The sequence below is a fragment of the Pteropus alecto genome, unplaced genomic scaffold (assembly GCF_000325575.1).
Source record: "Pteropus alecto unplaced genomic scaffold, ASM32557v1 scaffold248, whole genome shotgun sequence".
NCBI classification, from domain to species: domain Eukaryota; kingdom Metazoa; phylum Chordata; class Mammalia; order Chiroptera; family Pteropodidae; genus Pteropus; species Pteropus alecto.
Window position 1 is genome coordinate 658,664 of NW_006441067.1, and position 17,818 is coordinate 676,481.

Consider the following 17,818-nt stretch of genomic DNA (forward strand, 5'->3'; position numbering starts at 1 on the left):
AAAAGATTATGATCTTTGGCAGTACTAAGGGCCCACTTAAAAGTCATACTCATTAAGTATAAGTCAGTATGATTGGGATTTTCTCTAGTCAATTTAGTTGCATGAGTACAGGTGTGGTATAGGGGAGAAATGGATTTAATCAGGTTAAGATTTTTTTCCTAAGCAAGTACAACAAAGCAAGAGGGTCAGGTCAAGCGGAAATGTATACAGGAAAATGATTATCATCTTTTAGCACGGGGTCGAACCTGAGAAAATAGAGATCAAAGAGTTGAGATACAGTGAAAATGTTATTGGACCGATTGGCTGGATATCCCAGAGGAGTTCAAAGATTTTTGGCACCAAGATAATAGAGAGAGTGGATTAGAAAAAGAGGAGTGGTCAGAGTCTGATACATGAATTAGAGATTATGGAAAGACAATGGTTATCACAGATGACCAGATCTGTGATATGACTATAGCAAACGACTGGCTGAATAGATTGGAGGACAAGTTCATGGGAGGAGAAGAAACAAAAAAGTAAGAGGCCAGGTTGTGGAAGAATCATCTATGTGGATATTGATATCACCAGGAATTAGGATGGGGCTAACAGTGGAGAAGATTGCCATCAGCCAGGAGATAAGATAATTAAGAAATGTGAGAAGGGGGCCCCTCGATAACGATAACTATAACAAGAAGGGATAGTGGAGGGGCATAATATGATGACATTAGATTATAAATTGGAGGATTTAAGGGATGAGGAACAGGAGGAAGAATGGCCTGGAAATGTCAACAAGGAAGAAGGACACCTGCCTTACCTTCGGGCCCAGTGGTACTGCGTGGGGAGAAAAATGACAATGACTTGAGAGGACTGCAAGGGAAGTAGTATCCTTAGGGGAGTTCCAGATTGCAGTTAGAGCAAGAAGATAAGAGAATGTTGAGGAAACGTTGAGAACGTAGGAGATGGTGCTGATAATGGTCTATGAGCTCCAAACAGTTCCACACAGGAGAAGGAATTAAAAAGTTAGAGAAGGGTTAGAGAAGGGGACAGAAAAAGGAAAGTATGCAGCTTTATGCAGATTACAGTGTGAAGGGTGAGGTGCATCCCAGGAAAGTGGGGCAGGGAAGTGGTTCTCGTGGAGACAAACATAAGCAGAGATAAAAGGCAATTTGAGATTAGATCATGTGGGTGCAAGACAGGCAGCGATGATGAGGCTGTCCATTTTGGAAGTTGGGGAATTTCCAGGGTACTCTTTTTCACATCTGTCTATGGAGACACGAAGGCCTGGGGAGGGTGGCAATGTTTTGTTAGTTGACTAGTCAAATGGGTAAATGCCACACTATATAACCTCACCATCGGTCCTTGGTTCTGTGTTAACACACATGAATTCCCTGGGAATGACTAGCTGATTAAGGTACGCTAGTATCTTAAACTTCAGGTGTTGCTGATGAACTTCCTTCTTCTAAATGTCTGATAAAAATGGTGAAAGTTTTTTAAGAGAGGCAAAAAGTACCAGAGCTGAGTCTGACATTCTTTCTCTGAGAGGAAGGGTGCAACCCTGCATCTCTTTGATGTTGCTCTAAAACACTTGGGCCAGCACCACCAGGACCTTTGATGTTCCTTTAGCAGTTCTGACATGCTAACGTCCAGACTCCTACTCTTCTGAAGCAGCAAATTGCAACAGCAGTCAAACTCTGGTATAAAAGGTAAAAGGACAGTAGACCTTATACAGAACCTTTTGATGCCACTTGCCTGATTAGAGAGAATGCTCTCTCTGCCTCTTCAAACACAAGATCATTAGTTTTCATTTTAATAGTCATCCCAAGTGTCTGTCACTGGGCACCCTCGCCATCCCAGTATTTCTCCAAGAAGGGATTTACAACCCACTCCTGAAGCCCAGACCTGAAGCTACTGTTTCCTCCAAATGGCCTTTTACTTAAACATAAAAACTCCATTCTTGGCCTTAAGCTGTCCTCCATCCTTCACCTTTTATCATTTCACCTTGAGTCACACTCCTTCCCTTCATATCAGGTGAACTCTTTGTCCTCAGTTCCCACAGGCCGTAATCTGGAAGTCTGTCTCATGTTTTCCCCTCCACATCTGTCAGGACAGTTCTTCCCCCTCTCTTAAGTTTCTGCTGAAATCTAACCAGCTTCCAGAGAATAATCTAGATCAGGGCTTTTTGATCAATAGGACACTCTTTTACCCTCTATTTTCCATATACATCCACATACTTGAAGAATGAGTGGAGAAAAAAAAGCAAACTTTTTTTTTCTTTTTGGTATTAAAGTTGCTTTGTTTAATGTAGAGCTATAATATTATATATGTGAAATCCTCCTAGACAGAGCATACATTTCTGCCAACTTTCATGCCTTTATGAGTTGGCCCATAATGATGATGTTTATGATTAGGTTCTTCATCTTTCTGCCATCTTCAGGCCTCCATTTCTCTCCCTAACATCTTAGAAAAGTTAGACATTTTCCTTTTCTCCCAAACTTCTTTCTCTGAAGGTCACTCTTCCTTTGCTGTCATGAACAAATCAGATAGGTGAAGTGGGTTTTCCCGACTTGCTCAGAGGAAAGCAGTCCCCTTTTCTCCTTCCACAAACCCCTTCTTATAACATCTTATTTTCAGTAAGATGTAGATTAACAGGTAACAGTAAAACTCTAGTGTGAGTGTCTCTGCAAATATCAGAGGCTCCAGGGAATCTAAATAGTTCCAAGCCCTCACCCAAGGCTGTTGGGTCTGCTGTGAACTGTATCAGCAGGATTTCTGCCATCTTGTCATCATCGAGTTCCCATAAGCAAGCAACTCTTCTGCACTGAAGGACTGCTGCATCTTGGATCATCCTTAACTGAAGAAGCTTCTCAAAGGCCCCTCCAGAGTGGGGACAGATCTCAAACACTTCAGGCCTCTTGTCTTCTTTTTTACCTTTTTCGGTAAATTCTTTTTTTCCCCCTTCAGTCTTCTTTTTCATCTTTTCCAATTAGGTCCCTCTTGGGAACTTACAGATGGAGAAGTGGAGGTCTTCTCTGATCAGAGGAAATTCTGTTTGTGAAGAGAAGATTCTTCCAGAACAAATTGTGAGAGAAGGTAGTTCGGCTGCTTGGTTGTGAAGCCCACAGCATGTCTTTACCAGAGGGACACCTGGTTATTCCCTTTCTAAGAACTGGCATGGGTTTTTTGCTCTTCATTGGTCCCTGGTTCGATTGGCCCTGAGCCACTTTTTGATCTACTCTCCTAATGGGCAAGACTGAACTTGCCTGAGAAAACTTAATTTTTAAATAAAGTATAGTTGACATACAATATTATATTAGTTTCAGGTATACAACATAGTGATTCAATATTTATATTCTTTACAGTATTATCACCACAATAAGTCTATTGCATTTTCAAGATTATACTTAACCAGCCCCATGCTGCCTCCTCTTTTTGTTCTCATAAATAGCTATTCAATGAACTTCCAAAGGCTTCTTGGAACTCTCTCATTCCATGTCGATACTCCATGTATCCATATCTTCACTTTCCATTTACTCTTAGCTTATGAAATCAACCTCCTACCCATCCCCACCTTTCTTACTTCAACAGCCTCCTGGACCTAGTCCATTACAGGTATCGGACCCAACTGAAAGGTGGAGCAACTAGTCAGGGATGCCCCTTTTTATGAAAACTACATATCTCTCCTTTCCAGATCACTGGAAACAATGATTTCCTTAAGGCACTAAGGGCTAAGGCATCAAGGTCCTTGAAGAAAATAGGGTGATGACTCCCTTCATTGTGAGCTAGATATGCTCCTGAGAGAGTTTCCAGATTATCATCAAGATGGGCCACAAAGGCCATGACAACAGAGCCATGACAGGAACCAATCAAACAAAAGCTAGCAAAAGAGTCATGAAACCTCTCTGGGCCAATTCATCTCTGAAGAACAGATTAGAAGATACTTGTAAGGGAAAATGTTTGTTTGCTGTTTATTTAAGAATATTGTGCAATAGAGAAGAAAAATAAGAATAGATGAAACGAAGTGTAAATAATTCTCGTAAGACGTATTAGACATGGATAAAGTGGGCAGAACATATGTGTTCCTAGGAATGAAAGGATGAAGTAGACAACAGGTATTCATGACACTTGTAACATCCTTAGATCAACCACTGGTGACACCAGTTTTAGTCCCACATGTCCTCTGCCCTGTACATTAGGAATTCTTTCTCTTGGGTCTCTCTTACAGAGCAGGTGTCTATTGGCTCTAGATATCTTCATCACTGGCCCATACAAAGTGGAAAAGGCGAAAGCATCAGAGAGAATGGACATGTGAATATTGCATGACAGGATTCAGGCTGCATGATCCTTCTATCCTGCTGTCTCTCTATCTCTCTCTCTGTCTATCTCTCTCTCTGTCTATCTCTCTGCTTATCTCTCTCTTTCCTTCACTCTCATTGTTATAAATCATTCAATAAAAATGTGATTTGAGCATATCAGTTTGGTCTGAGCTTTTCGGTCTGTGACTTCTTGTATATCCTGCCTGGTGACGCATTTGAAATCTACAAAATCATCAAGGTAATTTCCCATCAAGACATGGAGTGATAACAAAAGGTAAAAGAAGCTAAGTGCTTTGATCCACAAGAGGAAAAGAAACTGATGGAGACACCTGTAGACCGAGCTATAAGTTGAGCTCTTTTAACTTCTAAGCAGCAAGAAAACAGACGTAGCCCGAGGACCCAAGTTTCACCTCCCAAATACCATCAGAGGCCCAGAGATACAAAGGACACACCAACCCAAGGGACAGGAACCATCCTTTTTGGGGGGCAGAAGATCCATCCCAAGTTACCAACTCTTTCATTTTCTTCAGTTCTTGAGACAGAAAGTCTAGGTACAAAAACACAAAAGTGAGTACCTGCAGGGCTCAGCAGGTAATTTAAATCAATAAAGAGGCACATTTGGGCCCCTGAGCTAAGTTGCTTGAATGGCCTGTACTGTGGAGAATTGGAGAATGTGATTGCTTTAAAGTGGCAGCTGAAAATCAGCTCTGTATGAAGGTTCCCATGGGAACAGGGCCCGGCGTGGCCAGATAGTCAATATTTTTAAAAGAAACTGGAAATATTGAACTTTATGAGAATTTTTCCAGTTAAAAACTCACTAGTTGTTCAAGATCTTAGTTTCTAAATAACATTATTTATCCAATAGAAAATAGAAGTGTTACCATTGCGGTGATCGGAGTTCCGGTAACACAGAAGCCTTTAGGCCCTTATCACTGATGAGGAAATGAATTTCAACTCAGTGAATATAAGAAATATTTGTTTATTAAAAGCACATTATGAGGTAGAAGATGGGTCAAGTCTCAAACTGGCTAACCACATGGAAATGAGGTTACGTATCCCTGGGCGGAAGTGGGTAGGCACGGGTTACAGCCAGGGAAGATAGAGAGCTGTAACCCTGGGGGAGAAAGTGGTCTGTGTTATATTAGGGTGGTTACAAAGGCGTTCTTAGGAGATTGGCAAGTGAGGTCATTTTGATTGACACTTGGCTGCTATATAACGTTGCCTACTGCGCATGTGTTTACGCAGAATTTAGTCTGTTATAATTAGATTCATGAACTTCTAGGCATAAACATAGTATTCTAATGAAGCTTAAATTGTGGGGAAATTAAGGTAGTACCTTCTGCACAGGCATCTGTAGCCAGATTAGGCCAGCTTAAATTATGACCCTCCTGTCCTTTGTCTCTGGAGATGCAGGAGGGATTCTTCATCTACCAATGGGGTGCTCTTTGGGTGGTCTCTAGGCTGGACTTCTATTCCTTTGTTCCCCTTGTTGCTCATGTCTGACAAACTAACTAATATTAGGCATTAGGGCTTCTTGGAGAAGTGGCTGATTCTAGGGCCAGGGCAGAAAAAATATATCACGAGCTTAGAGAATCTTATAGTGCTAGAAAGTGAGCACACAGACATAGACACACACACACACACACACACACACACACACACACACAAGTGATGGGAGTATGTCAAAGGGACACAAGAGCCAAGTGAAAGAGTTTCCAATAGCCAAATCTGGAACAATTTGAGAAAAAAAAATTAAATAACGTAGTATTGGATTACAATCCAAAGTAGTAAGTAGATGTCCATGAGTCCATACTGATATGAATGAATGACTGAATAAATAAATAAATGAGAGAGAAGGTACAAGTTTTCCTTTAAGAAGAATTCCAAATACTACAGGTAGATATTCTCCCCATTCAGGAGGTGAAACTTAATTCTTCCTCCCTACCCCTCGAAGGTGAATTGGACTTAGTGACTTGCTTCTAAAGAGAATGAAAAGGGAAAAATAGTAACTTTGCAGTGAAGAAACATGGCAGACCCCATCTCAACCAAGTGATCAAGGTCAACATCACCAGTGGTAAGTCATGTGGAGAGCATGTACCCTTTGATATGATGTGATGAGAAGAACACTTCACCTGTATGGTATTCTTCCACAAGACCCAAGACTACAGTTGAGAAAGACAACTGACAAATTCAAATTGAAAAACATTCTATAAAATACAAGACCAATAATATTCTTTAAAATTCTCAAAGTCATGAAAAGCAAGGAAAGATTGATAGAGAAAAGACCAAAGAGACATGACATTAAATGCAATGTGGTATCCTGGACTGGAACCTGGAACAGAAAAAGAACATCAGTGCAAAAACTGGTGCGATCCGAATACAGTGAGGAGTTTAGTTAGTTAATACTAATGCGTCACTTTTATTTTTAATTTCTTATTTTTGACACGTGGTTATGTGAGATATTAACGTTAGAGGAAACTGGGTGAAAGATAAACGAACTCTCTGTATTATCTTTGCAACATTTCTATAGATCCATTTTATTTCAAAATAAAAAAATACTTAAAAAATCATTATTTCAAACAAAACACATTTGCAGAAGAACCTGGCCTGGGGCCATCTATTGAATTCTCTGATTTTGAAGGAAAATAAATGTTCTGAATCAGAGATTGCAATAAGCCACGACTCCTTAACTCAAAGACCAATCTTCCATATGTTTATATTTTTAAGAGAAGCTAGAAATATTTATAACCCTTCCCCTCCTTTTAACAAAGGTTCTCATCTCAATTTCAAAGATGTTAAAATGTGAAAAAATTTGCCTCTTAAAGTCAGTGAAATGAGATGGAAGGGACATTCATGGCAGCCTGAACTGTTTTCCTCCATACTTGTTTTACACTTGGGAGGGAAAACCTATCTTGTAAAAGTCACTGCTTTTCTGGTCTTTGTTACTGTTAACCAGACCTGCTCCAAACTGATACATAATTCTTAAAAATATGTTGATTCAGTATTTTTTTGCTTTGTCACTGTAACTTACTCCACTCTTACATCCTCCTTGACTGATTGATCAAGGCATACATTTCCTTTACCTTTTAGATGTCCTAAAACTGCTAATTTCCCTCATTTTACCCTTCGCTTCAGCTTTCTTGAAGCAAATTCTCCATCAATATTGCTCTGAAGCCGAACTCAGGACTACAAAAAACGATTTGTAAGAAAAATTTTTAGTATTTTGAAATCTAAAGCCTAGTATCACTTCTGAGATTAGCAATAATGCCTTCCTCTACTGAATACTTGATTAGATATATCTCTTGGGCTTGTGAAAAGAAACTGGAATTGCTAGCGAATGAAAAAAAAATTAAAGGAGAATTTAAAAATTAGAAATGTAGAACAAATTTCAAGGGTAGAGAAGATTCAGGAGAAATTAATGGGTGCTTTGTACTGCTTGTCACACATTTCTGAGAGAAAAAAATACTTTTCGTTTTTCTGGAAAATGAAGTACAAGTTGTCAGTGACAACCATCTATTAAGAAATTTCCTTTTGTGATAGAGTGAGGATTTTTTTCCCCAGAGGTAAATTATTCAACACAGTTAATTTGAATCCGTGTTTGAGCCTGAGATGAAGTTATCAATTTTATCATTTTCCCTCAGTCTGTCCTGATATTATCATTGCCTGAGATTCCGGTACCCATAGCAACAGCCGCTATTTCAGACATCACTCTCGCAAGCAACAGAGCACGGCCAATGACTGACAATCATCCAGCTGCTGTCTCAGGGGAGTACTTTCCAGGGCTGGAAGACCAGGTCACAACTGACGTTTATGTATTGAAAGGTTAACAAGGAGGTGGGGAAGGCGAGTATGAGGACAGTGGCACACCCACAAGTTTGCTCAGCCCTTTTGAGAAGTTTATGGCAGGGGAGGGTGGGAAAATGAGGAGACTTACAAGGATACACAAAGTCAAGACATTGGGAAGTGCAACGGGGCCAACTTCATTAGTATGAATGTTTCTCACTTTTTTCCACCTCTGCCCTACGTGTTTAAAAGGCTGTTTGTAGACTTCTAAACTGAACCGAAAGGAGGGGATTTAGAACATTTACTTTTGTCTTGCAGAAGAACAAGGAGGATAGAAACAATTGAGCTGCCACTGTATCTTGACTTCCCTGGCAGGGATTCTTAAAGAAAAGCTGCAAAATGTAATACTACAAGTAGTGGCTTGTAAGAGACACTGGAATGTAATCACAAGTCTCTTTGAGTCTTGCAGGTGAGGAAATCCTTTTTCTAGGTAAAAAAAAAAAAAAAAAAGAAGATGTAGGTCTAAGACTTCTCTGAATTATTCCAGGGAGTCCTTCCAGGGAGTCCTTCCAAATCACAGGAAAGGGAAAGATGGGCTAAAGAGGGGGCCCAGAGGCCAAGACAGAACCAAACCGGAGTCATCTTTAGATCCTAGTGGAGAGACCACAACAGGCAATGATTCAGTATACAGATTACAGTACCTTGTGCATGGCAAAAATACAGGGTTTCTCTGTCCAAGTGAGCTGAATTTGCAGGGAGAACACGTGTGTTTTGCAGCCATGCCCTTTACCTACTGTGCCTAAAGAGAAGCCACTGACCATGAAGGTATCTGCTTGGATGGTGGACTCTCTGGGGATTTCCAGTCCCGAAGTCTTACAGGTATTCAGTGCCAACTCAGGTAATTGCTGCCTGTGTGGGAGAGCCTGAACAGAGGGATTCATGTGTGGAGGTGTGGACTGCCTTCCTGTGAGGTGCTCTGCTACCTCTTATACATTCTGTTGTTAATTCTGAAGACTTCTTTCATATGAGAAGCATTTTGGCAGAGGTTCAGAGGCCATCCCCACCCTAGGCTGGAAGGCACACCTGTAATTAGGAGAGAGACTACAGTGATCAGGGTAGTCTTAAAGAGTGTTGGGGATTTCTCTCCCTTTTGGAGCTGGCTATCTGGCTGGATTCCCGGTCTACCCACCCAATCTTGCTTAACCCATTGATACACCTGCAAGCAAATGGGAAAGAAAGAAAGAAAGAAAGAAAGAAAAAAAGAAAGAAAGAAAGAAAGAAAGAAAGAAAGAAAGAAAGAAGGAAGGAAGGAAGAAAGAAAGAAAGAAAGAAAGAAAGAAAGAAAGAAAGAAAGAAACAAACAAACAAACAAACAAACAAACAAACAAAGACCGGTTAACATGGCATCAGAAGATCTACATTCATGTCCATATTCCATAACTTCTTATCTGTGTGGCCTCCCTTTTTCTCACTGGTAAAGACATGGTTATAACACCTGCACTTCTTACTTCCTGAGAGTCTTTTAAAAATAAAATATAATAGTATAAATAAAAGGACTTGCACTCACAGAGTGCCATTATTATTATTTTTGTTTATCAACCCCTTGGCTATGGGGAAGCCAGGCTAAGTTTCATTTCCCATTATCACTCTTGCCCAGGGTGAGCTTGACAAAGGGGTACTTTGCCAGGCTGGCTTCCAGTGCCCCAGCTTGTTACTGAGAACCAACATACATTAACATTAGTGTAACTTAATGAACTAAAATGTTTCTGATAAAATCGAAGACCCCCTTTATTTTAATCGTTGCCAGATCCAATTCCCTTCATTTCTTTCCCAGGGATAACTGTTAGGATGAATTCCAGACTATGTGTTTTTTTAATATACTTTTATCATACACATGCACCCACAGACACCAGGGCACCAGGCCACCCACCTCATCCCACCCCCACATACCACATTGTCTTAAAAGGATGATCGATGTTGTGTGTTCCAGGGTCCCACGCAATACCTTCTCCCTCCGTCCATGGAGATCGTGAGCCGCCTGGGGATGGATGGGGCACGGGTCGGCGGCACGGACGCTTGCTTGGATACCTGCTGAAAGCTTAAAAGGTGAGGGTTCTGCACACACCAATCCACCAGAGACCATTGTTTATTTAGGAACCAATAACTTTATTGGAAGAAGAAAAAAAAAAAAAGTGAACGTTCTGCAAGGGCAATACTGCAATATGCATGCTCGGCATGGCAACCAGGGAAGTCACCTTATGGGGAAGGCAGTCCGGGCTCAGTTCTTGTCGCTGTCGTCCAGGGTGAGCTTGTCAAAGAGGTACGCTGCCAGGACAGCTTCCGAGGACTTCGGTGTGTGCAGGTTGGTGAGATGGTGTACCAACTCGTTGATAGACTTCTCCTGCTCATGCAGGTAGTGATGCTCCAGGAAATCGCATAAGTGGGCGTCTTTCTTCTCAGTGCCCAACTGGTACAGATCGAGCAGGCTCTGGTTCACACTCATCTCCAGGTGCAAGGCGCACTCTATGGCTCCCAGGCAACTGTCCCAGTGGTTGAGGTCAGGCCTGCTGACGTCACGCAGATGGATGTGGCCCCCGCGCTGGTTCTGCAGCCACATCAGCCTCTCGACGAACTCCCTCTTCTCGCTCGACCTACGCAGAAAGAACTGGGCCAAGTGCTTCAAGGCCACGTCATCGCGGTTGAAATAAGAGTACATGGACAGGTACATATAGGAGGCGTAGAGCTCCATGTTGATCTGGTTGTTGATGGTGGCCTCGCAGTGGGGGTGGTAGTTATGGCACATTTGTGATGGCAGCGGGGTCGCCATGGCTGGCGGCGTCGGAGCAGAGGCTGCGAGCAGGAAGTGGCGAGGGACTAAGGCGCCGGCGCGGGCCTCAGAGCGTCCCCTGGGTGGACGACCAGGGCAACTGCAGACTGTGTGCTCCAAATTAGGCTGCAGGCTGTTGGCAGCAGGCTCTGAACTGGAACAGGAAAATGGGGCCTGTGGAATGGAACAGGAAAAGGGTGGGTGGGGTGTAGAGGAGTGAGGACCCACTACAGAAGCACATGGGGGTGTGGGGGGGAGTTGAGAGGTGGGTTCCGAATGCAGAGTGCAGGGAGGCGAGGCGCGGTGTTCCAGGTTCGGTCAGAGCCTGGGTGAGGCAGGAAACCTGGAGCCAGTCTGTGCAGAGTATGTGGAGAACATTAAAAAAAAAAAATACAACGGCTCTGTTGAGATATAATTTATATACTATAAAATTCACCTTTTGCAAGTGAACATTTCCATGATTTTTAGTATATTCATGGACTTGTGCAATACCACAATCTAGTCTCAGAACACTTTCATCACTCCAAAATAAAATTCTCTACTTATGAGCAGTCACTTCCCATTCTACCTCCCCCATCCCACTCCCACCCCAGGCAGGACAACCACTAATCTACTTTCCATCTCTATATATTTGCCTATTCTGGACATTTCAAATATATGGAATCATAAAATATGTGGCCTTTTGTGTCTGATTTCTTTTACTTAGCATGATGTTTTTAATATTCATCCTTTTTATTGCTGAATAATATTCCATTACATGGATATACCACATTTTATTTATCTTTTCATCAGTTGATGAATATTTGGGTTGTTTTATTTGTGGTTATTATGAATGTTGAAATAAACATTTATGTATAGGTTTTCATGTGGATACATGTTTTTGAGTCTTGGGTATATACATAGAAGTGGAATTGCTGGGTCATATGATAACTTTATTTTTAATATTTTGAGTAACTGCCAGATGTTTTCCAAAGTGGCTGCACCATTTTCAGTCCCACCAGCAGAGTGTGAAGGTTCTAACACTGCTACTGTCTGTTTTTTGGGTTTGTTTGTTTTTTTAAGTTTAGTCATCTTAAGTGGCTGTAAGGTAGTATCACATTGTGATTTTGATGTGCATTTCCCTAATGACTAATGATGTGCTTACTGGCCATTTATATATCTTCTTTGGAAAAATGTCTATTCAAATCCTTTGTCTATTTTAAGTAGAATTGTCTGTCTTTTGATTATTGAGTTCTAAGTGTTCTGTGTATATTCTATACACAAGCGCCTTATTACATATATGATTTGCAAATATTTTCTCCCATGCTAGGGGTTGTCTTTCCACTTTCTTAATGGTGTCCTTTGAAGTATAAAAGTTCTTAATTATGATAAAGTTCGACTTATCTAGTTTTTATTTTGTCACTTGCACTTTTGGTGTCATGTCCAAGAAACAATTGCTTAATGCAAGGTCACAAAGATATATACCTAGGTTTTCTACTAAGAATTTTATAGTTTTGTCTACGGCCATGCTACCCTGAACAAGCTCAATCCTGTCTGATCTTGGAAGCTAAGCAGGGTCAAGCCTGGTTAGTATTTAGATGGGAGACCACCTAGGAAGACCAGGTGCTGTAGGCATAAAAAATAAAAAAATAAGGGATTGTAAACTGACAAAGTCCTTGCAATCTGTGAGGTCAACCAAGGGTTGCCTCACCTAAAAAAAAAAAAAAAAGAATTTTATAGTTTCAGCTCTTACATTTAGGTCTCTGATTGATTTTGAGTTAATTTTTGTATATGAATGTGAGGTAGGGATCCAACTTCATTCTTTTGCATGTGGCTCTCCAGATATCTCAGCACCATTTGTTGAGAAAACTATTTTTTCTCCATTGGATGGTCTTGGCATACTTGGTGAAAATCAATTGACCATAGGTATATGGGCTCATTTCTGGACTCCCAATTCTATTCTGTAAATCTATATATCTAAGCTTATGCTAGTATGACACTTTCTTGATTACTGTAGCTTTGTAGTAAGTTCTGAAATCGGGAAGTATGAGTTATCCAACATTATTCTTCTTTTTCAAGGTTGTTTTGACTATTCTGGGCCCCTTGTATTTCCATATGAATTTTAGGATAAGTTTTCAAATTTCTTCCAAAAAAGCCAGCTGGCTATTCATAGAGATTGCATTGAATCTGTAGATAATTTAGGGGAGTATTGATATCTTAACAATATTAAGTCTTTTGATCCATAAAAATGGGATGTCTTTCAATTTATTTAGGCCTAGGACCTCGTAAAATATAGATTCTGATTTAGACTGAGGCCAAAAATCTGAATTTCTAAACAAGCTCTCAGGCAATGCCAGACCACACTCTGAGTAACAATGCTTTAAAAGGGAGAAGTCTTTCATCCTCTGTTGTCTTAGTCCATCTAGGCTGCTATAACAAAGTACTATAGACTGAGTGGCTTATGAATAACAGAAATTTATTTCTCACATTTGTAGAGTCTGGAAGCCCAAGATCAGGGTGCCAGCATGGTTGGGTTCGGGAGAGAACTCTTTTATGTTTTGTAGATGGACTTCTTCTCACTGTGTCCTTACATGGCCAAAGGGGTGAGGGAGCTCTCCAGAGTCTCTTTTATAGGGACACTAATCGCATTCATGAAGGCTCTACTCTCATGACTTAATCACTTCCCAAAGACCTCACTTCCAGATACCAGCACATCGGGGATTAAGATTTCAACCTATGAATTTTTTTTTTTTTTTGGTGTGAGGGGGACACACACATTTCATCTATAGCATTTATCGAGGTTCGTAGTTAAGAAGGACGCATATATATTGGTCTCTACAAGCAGAAATGCCTGTTCCCACCTCACAGACAGTGCTTCCAATAGTTACAATAGATGTGGGTTCCTATGAGAAAAGGGAGAGGCCTTCCTCCTATCAGGACAAGTTATGAAAGACTTCAAATCTGGCGAAGAAAAAGTTTACTGTGTATCCTTTTTAGAGTACTCTTCGTGGTTATCTCTACCTTTCACTGATTTGGGGCTATTTTATAACTCTGTAAATTATGGAAAACTAATAATGCAAATGATTCTTGTCTACAGAAATGCAAATAAATTGTGTCTGGTGGAATACAACTTATTTTGGACTCATTTTTGCATCTAGTTGTGTACTCATCTCCATATTCCTTATTGCCTGCCTATATATGTATGGCCCTTTGAATTCTCCTTTGAATCATGTGCAACATCTTACTGGTTTCCTTATTAATTAATGAGTGAAATGAAATTTTTGAAATGTATTTATTTTATATTTACATGAGAGTCATGATTTTACTTTATTTTTCTTTAATTATCCTCTAATACTCCTCATTCTCATCCCAGCCCCACTAGGAACACACTCAAATCCCACAGCGGTTGACTTAGTGCATCATGCACTTGCATGGGCTGCTCAGCAGAGATATAATTCGAGAGAAGCATTTAGGATGTAAAGGCATAGAATTCCTGGACTGGACTGAAAGGATAGCATCTCTGAGAAGGCATCAAGGGTACCAATGCAGGGAACCAATGCAAACCAGAGGAGGAAGGGGGCATTTAGAGAGCAGGTCACAGGAAGGACCTTATCTGCAGAACACTGTGGGGCTGAGGCTGGCCCAGTGCACACTAGGGAGGGTAGAGAACTAGGCACAACCAGTGAAGTCTCGTAGAAAATTAGGAGTAACTGAGAACCAAGAGAGTGGTGAGAGCTTCTAGGCAGGGAAAGTAGCAGAGATTTGAGGAGTGGAGGGTTGACTGATTCACAGGGTAATCTGACAGGCTGAGATGCATGATCTGGGTACAATTAACCCTGGAGAGAGGTAAGAACATGAGCTTTTGGAGCCAGGAGAAAGGACTCCTTCATCAGCATTTTTGTGCTCCCTGGCTCATACCACTGAAAAGGCTATTGGGACCCACAGACACTGAGGGTGTGGATTATTCAGAAATGGGTCATGGGCTCTACTTTCCAGAGACACTTCGTTCCAGCTGATGATTGGAGGTAGAAAAGCTCTAATGCATTCTGGTTGGCTCCACCAAAGGGCATTTTTTTAGCACAAAGGCCATAGGAGAGTTTTGCTGTGGCTCCTGCTTGTTTAGGTATTAATGAGACATGTCCAACACCCACATGGATTATATTCTGAAGAGGAGAATGCTCCTTCTAGGCTCCTCCTCCTCACTGTTCTGATTGGGAGGAGAAAAAGAGAATCGCTAACTTGAGGGCCAAAGAAAGGCTTCTAAATGAACATGTCCATTGTGTGTACCGGTGGGTATAAGTCGATGACTGATATTAGTTCAGTTAAATATAAATTTTCTCTAAAGTTGCAACTTTTCAGTTTTATTCAATGTGTTGGATATCTTCCATTTGCCTGTTTAGTATTGTTCTCTGCCCTTCTTCATCTTACTCTGAGCCCTGGGAGGCTGATCTATATGGACTGCATCCATGGCCCCCTGTGCCCTCTGGCTTCTGGTTGGTTTCAGCCAATGGGAGGCACTGTCAGGAGATGGGAGGGCAGGAGGGGAGTGAGGTCGGCATATTTATTGTCTTGGCTCCTCAACTTTTGCAGAGCGTTTTGTACGGTACTGCCTAATAGTCTTATTAATGTAGATAAGGGATTATAGATGCTGACTAATTAGACACCTTTGAATTATTTGAGCCTAGGCAGGAAAGCATAACTCTTATTTGCAGAGAGCCAAAAGTGGATTTTAAAAGTTTTCTTTTCTAGTTATCATTTCTAAATAGAGGATGAATTCTTTTATTATGTGACATTCAATTCCATCATAGAGAACACTAGGTAGAATAGGATAGGGTAAGCTATGCTACAGTAGCAAACAAAACTTAAAAATCTCAATGGCTGAAGACAAGATGTTTTTCTTGCTCACATCACAGTCTGAAGCAGGTGAAGTGAATCTTTCACGGCTCTTCAGCAATGGTTAACTTGTAGATGCAGGCTCAATTCCATCCTGCAGTTCTACTATCTCAGAATGGTTCACTTCTAACTGCACAGAAGAGAAAGTGGAAGCATGGGAACCTCCCACTTACTCTTTATTGCCTTGGACCAGAAGTCATATGTACTTTAGCCCAAAGCAACTTCAACAGAGGCTAGGAAATGTAGAAGAGAACATGTGATATTCAGTGAGCAATGTAATCTCTGCCATGTTTGTTTTATCCATTTCTCCTAATTATTTTTTTTTAAATATTTAGAACTCACATTTTTGACCATTGTTATTTGCTTACTTACTTATTAGAGTGTACTTATAGCGAGGATTCTCTTGAAAAAAAATTACAATTTTGTGTGTGTCTGTGTGTGTGTGCGCATGTGTGCATACTAAATAATGCAACTTGCGTGGTCCCATCTCCACATAAGTGCTTCTGGTATTCCACCACAGTCATATTTCTCTCCCATCCCAGACTCAGATCCAACCTTGTTTCACATTAGAATCTCTTCTGTCTGAAGTGAGCACAGTCTCCTCTGAAGATCTATAGGGATTAGTGCCCACACAATTAGCATGGCAGTCAGTCATGGACCACCAATGATAGCTTGTCTGTAATTGCGTTGAACTATTTATCATCTTCTTTTCTGTTGTGTCCCTTTGGTGCTATGTTGTCCCTGAATTGTAAGCTATTGGAGGGCAAACACCCTTTCTTTTCCCCCACAGCACCCAGTAAGATAGAAAGCACAGAATAGGTGCTCAAAAACTTTAGTCAGATTTAATGTGATTTAATTGGATGGATAGAGTCAGCAAACATGTATTAAGCATCTAAGTACCATGTTCTAGGATCTGTGCTAAGAACCGTGGGTGAAGAGATAATTAAAACACAGTGGCTAGCCTCCGAATTTTCTGGATAAACCGAACACAAACCAACAGGGTATAGTGTCTAGTCTCCAGAGATGGCCCCAATAATTCCTTGCCTCCCTGTTTGAGCATGCTGCGCCTCATTTAAAGAGTTGACACTTATTTTTCCCACCCAGTGACTGCCTTGATCAACAGAATGTGTTAGAAGTGACATTCTGCTTAAGAGGATGGCCTGGATTTTCTTCCTTCCAATCAGAAGTTTCACTCTTAGAACACTCTCCCTCTGAATCCAGCCACCAGTGACACAGTGAGAAGAGCAAACCACACGAAGGAGGGAAAAGAGGCCACATTCTCAGATAACAGCCATCACAAATTGCCAGCCATATGAGTGAGCCATTTGAGAATGCAGCCCCAGTTGATGTCACAAAGAGCAGAATAACTACTGAGCTGAACCAGCTCATACACAGAATTATGACCAGTAATAAAAATGGTGGTTGTTTTAGACCACATGTTTTTGGGAAAAGGGAGTCGATTTGCAGAAAAAGCTTGCTAAAACACGGTGTCAGAAAGTTTTACCAGTACAGAGGATCCACAAAGGAAGGAAGAAAATGGAGGAAGCTCAGGGATGCCCTCAGAGAAGTGACATTGGAGCTGGTGAGTAGAAATTCCTCTGGCAGAACCTGAAGGGAAGGGCTTTCCAGTTAGTGATCCCACATGAGCAAAAGCATGGAGATGTGACACTATGTAGCATGTACAGAGAAGTACAAGCAGTTCGTAATGGATGAGGTGTGAATGTAAGGGGAAGCTATAGACATTTTGAGAGAAATCTGAAAATCCAGGGGCCCAGCTTTGAGATTTACTCTCTATCCAATGGGGCACTTGGGACTTTTCAAAACAGAGGCATGTCAAAATCAGACCTTTGTCTCCAGCAGATTACTTTGGCCTGAGTGAGAGGCAGACTAGCTGAGCATGAGACTATAGGGAACGAGAATAGCCAGGAGACTTCTGTAATTACACAGGGGGAGATGATGAGGCATGGAGTGGGGCAGTGGCAAGGGATATGGAGAAGGAGGTTGGGGTGCGTATGTCATTGAGGTGGAAAATCAATGGGAAAAG

At 41.2% G+C, this 17,818-nt stretch overlaps 2 pseudogenes; one reads left to right on the forward strand and one right to left on the reverse strand.

Annotated features, from left to right (window-relative positions):
* Positions 1-10,353: 10,353 nt before the first annotated feature.
* Positions 10,354-10,902, reverse strand: LOC102893681 (annotated as a pseudogene).
* Positions 10,903-12,397: 1,495 nt separating this feature from the next.
* Positions 12,398-12,516, forward strand: LOC112484950 (annotated as a pseudogene).
* The last annotated feature ends 5,302 nt before the right edge of the window (positions 12,517-17,818 follow it).